This window comes from Oryx dammah, unplaced genomic scaffold, assembly GCF_014754425.2.
Source record: "Oryx dammah isolate SB20612 unplaced genomic scaffold, SCBI_Odam_1.1 HiC_scaffold_11, whole genome shotgun sequence".
Classification (NCBI taxonomy): domain Eukaryota; kingdom Metazoa; phylum Chordata; class Mammalia; order Artiodactyla; family Bovidae; genus Oryx; species Oryx dammah.
In genome coordinates, this window is record NW_024070195.1 from 15,513,399 (window position 1) to 15,522,283 (window position 8,885).

At 44.7% G+C, this 8,885-nt stretch overlaps 1 long non-coding RNA gene across 1 annotated transcript; it reads left to right on the forward strand.

Moving 5' to 3' along the window:
- The first annotated feature begins 1,585 nt into the window (after window positions 1-1,585).
- Window positions 1,586-3,472, forward strand: LOC120870287. Its single transcript, XR_005722763.1, has 2 exons — window positions 1,586-1,677; window positions 1,861-3,472. It is a non-coding gene; the product is annotated as an uncharacterized LOC120870287 (long non-coding RNA).
- Window positions 3,473-8,885: the final 5,413 nt, after the last annotated feature.

Sequence of the window (8,885 nt, forward strand, 5' to 3'; positions counted from 1 at the left end):
GCCACGGTCCTGGGGTGGCACAATGACCCTAGAGAGGGAACCTGAAGCACTTGTTTAGGTGAAACTTCTGCTTGGAGAGCGAGCAGACACAAACAGCAACCAAAGTCAAGGACCGAAGCTTCACTGACTCACTCAGACTCACATGCTCTTTAAAAGGGGCTGCATCCAGTTATTACTGGATGTCTCTTGAGCTTTCAACCTGCGAAGTTTTTAACAGATTATAATCCTGGGCTCTCTAACTTGAAAGCAGACAGCATTTGTTTCAAAATAGAGACAAAGATGAAAACTTCATCTTGGCTGCATTTTTTAAACTCCTCTCCCAGAACAGAATCTTCCCTCCCTTCTGGTAAACACATGCTTGTATACATTAAAATTTAAAGGATGTAAAAACAAGTCCATACTCTGATACCGAAGAATCAACCCCCCATCCACAACAGGCTCACCATCTCCCCAAATGGCCATTTGGGCTATAGGCACTGGAAACAGACACACACATACAAACGCAAACCCAACAAAAGAGACATTGAAACCTAGGAGAATGTCGAGCTATCGCACACTGCCTCATTTTTGTTCTGGAGGGAGAGCGATCAGGGTTCCAGGCAGGGTGACATACCATGGGCATTAAAAGCATATAGTCAGTCTCAGCAAATTAGGTAAATTAGCGGTCATTTGATGGTATTCTATTGTTGCTATTGTAACCACAGTCCTTTTCCCTGGTAGTGGTGCTTCGTGATGAAGTATAGTTCTCACAGGATAATTGTGAAAGATACTGAAAGATTCAGGCTCAGGGATGCCGCATCTGCTTTCAAAAGCTCTTCAGATTCAAACTGGCATTTTCCTTTATCTTGGAAATTGATTAGAGATTCAGATCATGCCGGTTTAAATGGAAAGGTGAAAGCACGGTAATTTCAATCTATGAATTATTCAATCTCAGCCTGGTGCAATTGCCATCCAGGAGTGGATGCTCTGACGGTCCTTCCACAGAGCCTCCATTATGCTTGTCATTTTTATTTCTTTATCTACGATCTCTTTCTCAGTTACCCAGCTTGTCCCTTAGGGCTCGGCTTCACAAACCCAAAGTATTTCAAATTGGCAGTAACCTAAAAGTGCGGCTGTCTCAAATCGCTGTCTCCACAGGCTGCCTTTTTTTTCCCCCAAAATCATTTTAAACACACATACACACACATTCATGATGATATCAGTGAGGCTCTTTGATTCAATGAATTAAAACATACACATACACACACACACCCCACACACACACAAAGATGAGGGAATCACTGCAAAGAAGAGTTATGTTCCACTAACATCACAAGAGGAGATAAAGTGATGCTTTCTGCTTCCTTCTTTGTTGTCGGAATGACCCATCCCAGTTGAATAACATCACGCAGGAAGGAGCCAGCACTAAACAGGCTTGCCTGGCACCCTGATTTCCAACCAGCACAGATGAAGACTGCATGGAAGGCAGACTAATCCAGGCAACCGTACAACTTAGCGAGCACGATTATTTAGGAAAAATAACAAGAAGCCATCGGAGGACCGCAATTAAACTGTCAATCTCCCAGGCTCCACCTGCACCCAGATTGCAGTCACAAAGATTCTCCACTTGATGGCTGGCTGTGTCACTGCTAGTCGACAGCTTGTCCCCGAATCCAGAGAGGACTGGGATGGATTTAGGTCAGTGAGTCTGGTTTCTCCTTTAAATTGTGTTCTAACTGAGGAGCCAGGGATCTGGGCCAGTCCCGTGAGCCGCCCGAACGGGGAGCTTGGAACATCAGTGCGGTGGAGGAATCTGCCTGCCCAGGCCCTAGCTGGGCACACAGCATCAGCATCTCCTTTGTCCTAGCCTTTATCCCGCAGGTAGGGCGCCGCGCTTCGTGAGAAGCCCACAAACTATTCCCACAAGTGCTGGGGAGCCAGCCGTGCTCCAACCGGGGCGGTCTGGCCACCGGGCTCCGGGCAGTACCTGCTCTGCTGCAAACGCACGCTGCCAAGTGTGAAGCCATCGTGTGCATTCAGACTGCTTCTCTGCTCCTGGCTAAACACAGGTAAATGATCCTCAAGGAAGAAATGCTAGGTAGCAGCAGGAACAGACCACTTTCAAACTGTCGCTTTTTTTTTTGCCTAGTTGTACGCCTTGTGACGAGGAACCGGCAGGAGCCAGGGCTGGGGCAGAGCGGTGATGCAGAAAGCAATAGCGATGACACAGCAGTCAGCTGACTTGCAGGGTGTGATTGCTCAATGTCCTCTACAGAAGCGGGTCAGTTTCTAGGGTGGCACCGGTCAGACGACCTTGACTGTGAAGCAGACTTGCAGGAGGGCAGCACCTGGCAGAGACCCCTCCTATTGCGTGCCTCTCAGGCACAGTTTTTAACTCACAGCCTTCAGGACTTAACTGTTTCTGTCCTGCTTGCTGAGAAGGCAGGTGATTCTTGGGGTGACAGTCCCAGTGCAAACACAGGTGAAAGCCTTCATGGTTCCTATTGTTCGGGTTCATTTCAGCACCAAAAGGAGAATGATGAGAGACTTCTCGCCTGCGTTTTGGTTTTAAAAGCACACTGCTTTTTTTTTAGCAGGTAGAAACTGCCTTCAGCTACTGGTATGCCGTAATGAACTAGTAAATTGTACCTAATGGAATGGCATGAGCAATAGGTGAAAGCTCGCAGGTAAATTCATCCAGCGGTTAGCCTTAAATCATGGTCCAGCTGCTATAAAGCAGTGTGCAGGGCTCTATTGCAAAAGGCAGGTTGTGCATCCCAATTAATGGACAATAGAGCAAACAGCCTTATATGGTATCACCCCAGTGATTTGAGGAATGCTAAAATAAGAAAGCCGTCATTACCAGGCATTTGTTTAATGACTGTAATCATACTGAATTAATTTAACTTGCTGCAGTGTATAACAGAAAGTCAATTATAATTGTGCACCAAAAGAATAACAATACTAGTATCTGCATGGCACCTTCTTCTGACAGGACATGCCCTTAAGGAGATCTCACATCCCCGACATTCAGAGAGCACTCAGGATGTGCTAAGCGCTCTACAGAACAATCTGTGACCGGCCCCTCAGAGGACAGGCACTTAGGGTTCTACGCCACAAGGACACATATCGTACGGATTGCATACAGACGATCACCACCTTGACCCATGCCAGTTGTTCTGCAAGGACTAAGCCATTTCCCCCGTATTTGTGCCTTATGAATTTTATTTTTCCATTTGCTTCTTTTTTTTTACTGAATGCTTAAAAAAAATTTTGTTTTTGCTGTGCCCCATAGCATGTGGAATCTTAGTTCTCCAACCAGGGATTGGACCTGCACCCCCAACAGTGGAAGCACAGAATCTTAACCACTAAACCATCAGGGAAGTCCTTCTGTTTGCTTTTTATTTGGTCCTTTTTTTTCTTTTCTTTATTTGGTTCTCTTGACACAAATCCTGATTGAATGAGGAAGTTTTCCACTAGCAGCACACAGAGAGATCAAAACTGGAAAGAGTGGTCTTCCCTGGTGTGTGTGTCCTGTGGCTCAGTCGTGTCTGACTCTTTGTGACCCCGTGGACTGTAGCCCGCCAGGCTCCCCTGTCCATGGGATTCTGCAGGCAAGAATACCGGAGCAGGATGCTATTTCCTTCTCTAGGGGATCTTTCCAACCCAGGGATCGAACCCATGTCTCTTGTGTCTCCTGCCTTGGCAGGTGAATTCTCTACAGCTGCACTACCTGGGAAGCTTGGGGTGGGGCAGAATCTACCTACTAACGCTGGAGACAAGGGTTTAATTCCTGGTCCTGGGAGACCCCACGTGCCAAAGAGCAGCTAAGCCCGTGCACGACAACTACTGAGCCTGTGCTCTAGAGCGCGGGAGCCGCAACTTCTGAGTCCACACGCCACAACCGCAACTGAAGCCCATCTGCTCTAGAGCCTGTGCTCTGCAGCAAGAGAAGCCAGTGGAATGAGAAGCCCAGGCACCTCACTAGAGAGCAGGCCCTGCTCGCCACAGCTAGAGAAAGCCCTCACGCAACGAAGACCCAGCACAGTCAAAAACAGTGAAAATGAAAGTTGCTCAGTCATGTCTGACTTTTTGCGACCCCCCTTGGCCAGAATACTGGAGAGGGTAGCCTTTCCCTTCTCCAGGGGATCTTCCCAACCCATGGATTGAACCCAGGTCACCTGCATTGCAAGCAGATTCTTTTCCAGCTGAGCCACAATGGAAGCCCAAGAATGCTGGAGTGGGTAGCCTATCCCTTCTCCAGGGGATCTTCCCAACCCAGGAATCGAACTGGGGTCTCCTGCATTGCAGGCTGATTCTTTACCAACTGAGCTATCAGGGAAGCCCCCAAAATAAATAAATAAATATTTTTTAAAACTTGGATGGGAAAGCGCCTTCCATGTAATTAGGTGACTGCTATGAGTAGTAAGTGACATTTAAATAAAGCAGGGATTCTACTTTGAGGCCGTGGGTGGATGCAGGCCTCCCTTGCGGAGGGGGTGCTACCTGGAGAGAACCAAACAGAGGCCATCTCTCCTGTACCCATTTTTGAGCTCCCATTTAAGAGTCCAAATCTCAGAAATTCACTGTGCCACCTTCTTTCAAAACTTGCTATCAGGAAATGAGCCCCCAGATGGTACAAATAATCCATAAGGTTTCATTTAATTCCTCAGAGGCACTCATACTTTTGAAGAACCTAGGGCTTCCAGAAAAGGCATGGCTACCTATTGGGGGTGGATTTCAAGCACCAAAGCTCTAGGCGGGAAATCATTTCTATGGGGCAAGGAGGCCTTCCAGGCGGGGCACGTCTCCTTCCTCGGATGGCAGGTCTGTGCCACAGTGCTGACTGCCCAGTGATGTGCAAGAATTTTCAAAGCTGGGTACTTGAAATCTGGGAATATACTGGAAATATTTACACCATGGAAGTGGACAAATACTAAAACTTTAGTGCTGTTGTTTTTTTCTAGAGAGCTGGTTTACATGTTGTAATATATTTAATTATGCCAAGTTATACTACATTCCTTTATTTTAACCCTAGAATCCAAAACGCTTAAGCATAAAAAGTAGAATGGTTAAGCAAAAGGCTTGGCTTAGAACCCACCAGAGACACTACATGCTTTGAACGTGTATGGTCAGTGTGGGTCATAGGGGCCAGAGAGATTCTGACAGCGCCTCTCCCCCTCTTCTTGGGCACCCTATCTTTCCTTGTGACTTCTCTCAAGTCCTCACTCACCGAGCAAAAATGGCCCACGCATTGGTATTTATAAAAATCTCCTCCCCCACCCTATGGCATATTTAATCAGTGATGTGTAGGGATTATAAGAGCTAGGCAGTTGAAATCAACCATACTGGGAATATTTACACCACGGAAATAGACAAATACTAAAACTTTGGTGGTGTTGTTTTTACTGTAGAGTGGGTTTACATGTTGTGATATATTTAATTATGCCAACTTGTAATATGTTGCTTTATTTCAAACTCAGAATCCAAAATGTTTAAAAATATAAAGTACAGTGGTTAAGTGACAGGTTCATAGCTTCGAGGGCTTATCCTTAAATCCTGTACCAATGATTATCTCTAAGACTTTTTGGGTAAGTTCATTACCGCAAGACTCAGCTTCCTCTTCTGTAAAACAGGGCTCATAATATTGTGCACCTCACAAGTTATGTATATTCATGAATATACATATATTTATATTCATGCATAAAGCCACTTACATGGATTCTCACTCAGGCAAAGCTCCCAGTGGCTGTTAGTCATGATTATTTCCCCCTTCTTCTTCCTCCTGCTCCTCCTCCATCTCATTTAATTGATCAGCATGGCAGACTGACCTTTTTTGGACTGAGATAAGTAAAGATATTTTAAAGAGATTACAGGCAGAAAACAAACAAACACATACACAACCGACTTAAGATTCTGGAGAACAGAAGGTTTCCCTGTGGTTCCTGACTCTTGTGGATAATAGAGATTTGAAGGGCTGGTACTATTTTTGCATACGTTGTAGAATCTAAGAAAGCATCACGATCCAACTGAAAAATTACTGATGGACATCAGTTTCAGCATGATTTAGAGGTTAAAGAGAAGCCAAAATAAAACCTCACAATGTACTAGGAATCGCTGTATACAAAATGTGCAATCAGCCCTCGTGAATGTGTTTTCATCTGTAGAGTGAAATGCCAGTTCTGAATAATGACAGAACTGCAGAAAGAAGAATAAAAGAAGTTCCCATTTAGTGAGTGTCTACAGCGTGCCTATGCCCACGATCATCTTCCCAGGGAAATAAAGTCACAGAGACACACAGGGCCTCCTATGGCCAGAGTTCAAAATGCAGTACACATGATAACTCATTTAACACAGGGAGCCCAGCTTGGTGCCCCGTGATGACCTAGAGGTGCGGGGCAGGAGGAGAGGAGGGAGGCTCAAGGGGGAGGTGAGATATAGATGCATATAATTATGTCTGATTCCCGTTGTTGTACAGCAGAAAGCAAAACAACACTGTAAAGCAATTTCCCTCCAATTAGAAAATAAATTTTAAAAGAAAAAAACTTATTTAATACCTACAGCAGCACTATGAGGAAGATATTATTCCTGCAATGATTCCATTACGTTGGGGAGCTATTATGATGCTTTCACAACCCAAAACTTGAAGAGGTGAAAAAAAATGAAAATGTTAACTGCTCAGTTATGTCTGATATTTTGTGAGCCCCCTGGACTATAGCCCGCCAGGCTCCTCCATCCATGGAATTCTCCAGGCAAGGATACAAGAGTGGGTAGCCATTCCCTCCTCCAGGGGACCTTCTGGACTCTGGACTCAGAAATCGAACCCAGGTCTCCCACATTGCAGGCAGATTCTTTACCATCTGAGCCACCAGCAGGTGAGCATTATTTAAATCACGCATCTGGTATATACAGGTTTGTGGTTTCAAACCCAAGTTGTCTGATCTGGGTTCAAATTCAAATCTATGCTCTTGAATATTAATATGCAAATACAGGCTTCCCTGGTGGCTCAGGTGGTAAAGAATATGCCTGCAATGCAGGAGATGGAAGAGACATGAGTTTGATCCCTGGGTCAGGAAGATCCCCTGGAGAAGGAAATGGCAACCCATTCCAATATTCTCGCCTGGAGAATCCCATGGACAGAGGAGACTGGTGGGCTACAGTTGATGGGGTCGCAAAGAGTCGCACACAACTGAGAGACTAAGCATGCACAGTCTTCTTACAAGTTAGTTTTCAGTTGTAATAGTCTCTTGAGAGGGTTGGAAGAGCTGCAGAATGAAGGAAAAAATGGAACAAAGATTTGAAGTCACAGATTTTATTTTCTTGGGCTCCAAAATCACTGTGGACAGTGACTGCAGCCATGAAATTAAAAGACACTTTCTCCTTGGAAGAAAAGCTATGACAAACCTAGACAGCACATTAAAAGTAGAGACATTACTTTGCCAACAAAGATCAGTATAGTCAAAGCTATGGTTTTTCCAGCAGTCATATAAGGATGTAAGAGTTGGGCCATGAAGAAGGCTTGGCACCGAAGAAGTGATATTTTCAAATTGTGGTGCTGGAGAAGACTCTTGAGAGTCCCTTGGACAGCAAAGAGATCAAATCAGTCAATCCTAAAGGAAATCTACCCTGAATATTCATTGGAAGGACTGATGCTGAAGCTGAAGCTCCAATACTTTTGCCACTTGAGGTAAAGAACTGACTCATTGGAAAAGACCCTACTGCTGGGAAAGATTGAGGGCAAGAGAAGAAGGGGATGACAGAGAATGAGATGGTTGGATGGCATCACCGACTCAATGGACATGAGTTTAAGCAAACTCCAGGAGATAGTGAAGGACGGGGAAGCCTGGCGTGCTGCAGTTCATGGGGTTGCAAAAGAGTCTGACTCAACTTAGCAACTAAACCATAACAGGAGAAGGGTTAAAGTCTAAAAGTTAGTGACTGCGGAGACCCTGTCCCATAAGAATTATTAGAAAACTGAATTTTCATTATAGTGTTCCTTTAATGATATTTTAACTCAGAGATATCCTGGTAAATTGGCTTGGGTGGGGACTGGAAGACCTGGCTTGTAGCGTTTGCCAGTTTTCATGGTGTAAATACTCCCACCATGGCTGATTTCAAGACTCCAACAGTAACAACCTGTTCCCAAGATTCCTGAATAAACAATTGGTTCTCGCAAGCTCGTAGGAGAAGCCCTTAGCAGATCAATGCCTGGACTTCCAGGTCAGCCTTCACCTCTCTGATTAAACCCCAGCTCTCTGATGCTTCAAAGTCTTCCATAGTCTTCTGTGTCTTTCTTGTTCCCCTCCCAAACTGTACTTGTACCTCTTATATTTAATGAAAGATGTTTTTACTTTTGTTGTTCTTGATTTTAAAGGAAGGTGAGACGTTTATATTTCTCTTCCTTTGACTATCTAGTTAAACTTGACAAAGGTGTATAGCTTTCTAAGTGGGAGTGACCCTTGCCTGACTGGGTAAAAGGTTGTTTACTCTGAGAATTGGTCAGCTTCCCAGAGAACTAAGGAGCCTGCAGGTGAAAGTTTGCATGTGCCCCCAATACTCACGCGCATGTAATAATCTTTATTGCAAGCCTTGTGCCGCCAGGTGCTTGTACAAACATACCACACTCACCACTTTGGATCTGCACCTGTTCTCAAGTACTCCCCTGTACTTTAGCCAGTACACAGTATTTTGAGGTCCCCATACCCATGCAAAGTCACTCTGTAAGTACATGATTACCATGAGGTCATGATAGGAATTCAGACCTAGCAAATTAAACTGCAATTACCCTTTAAGAATCCAAGTAACTTTAAGGATAATCACCATGTTCTCTGTAATATTGTTTTCAGATCTTTGGGGAAGCTCATACATAAAGCACATAAACCAAATGAATAATTCAGCCAGGAACT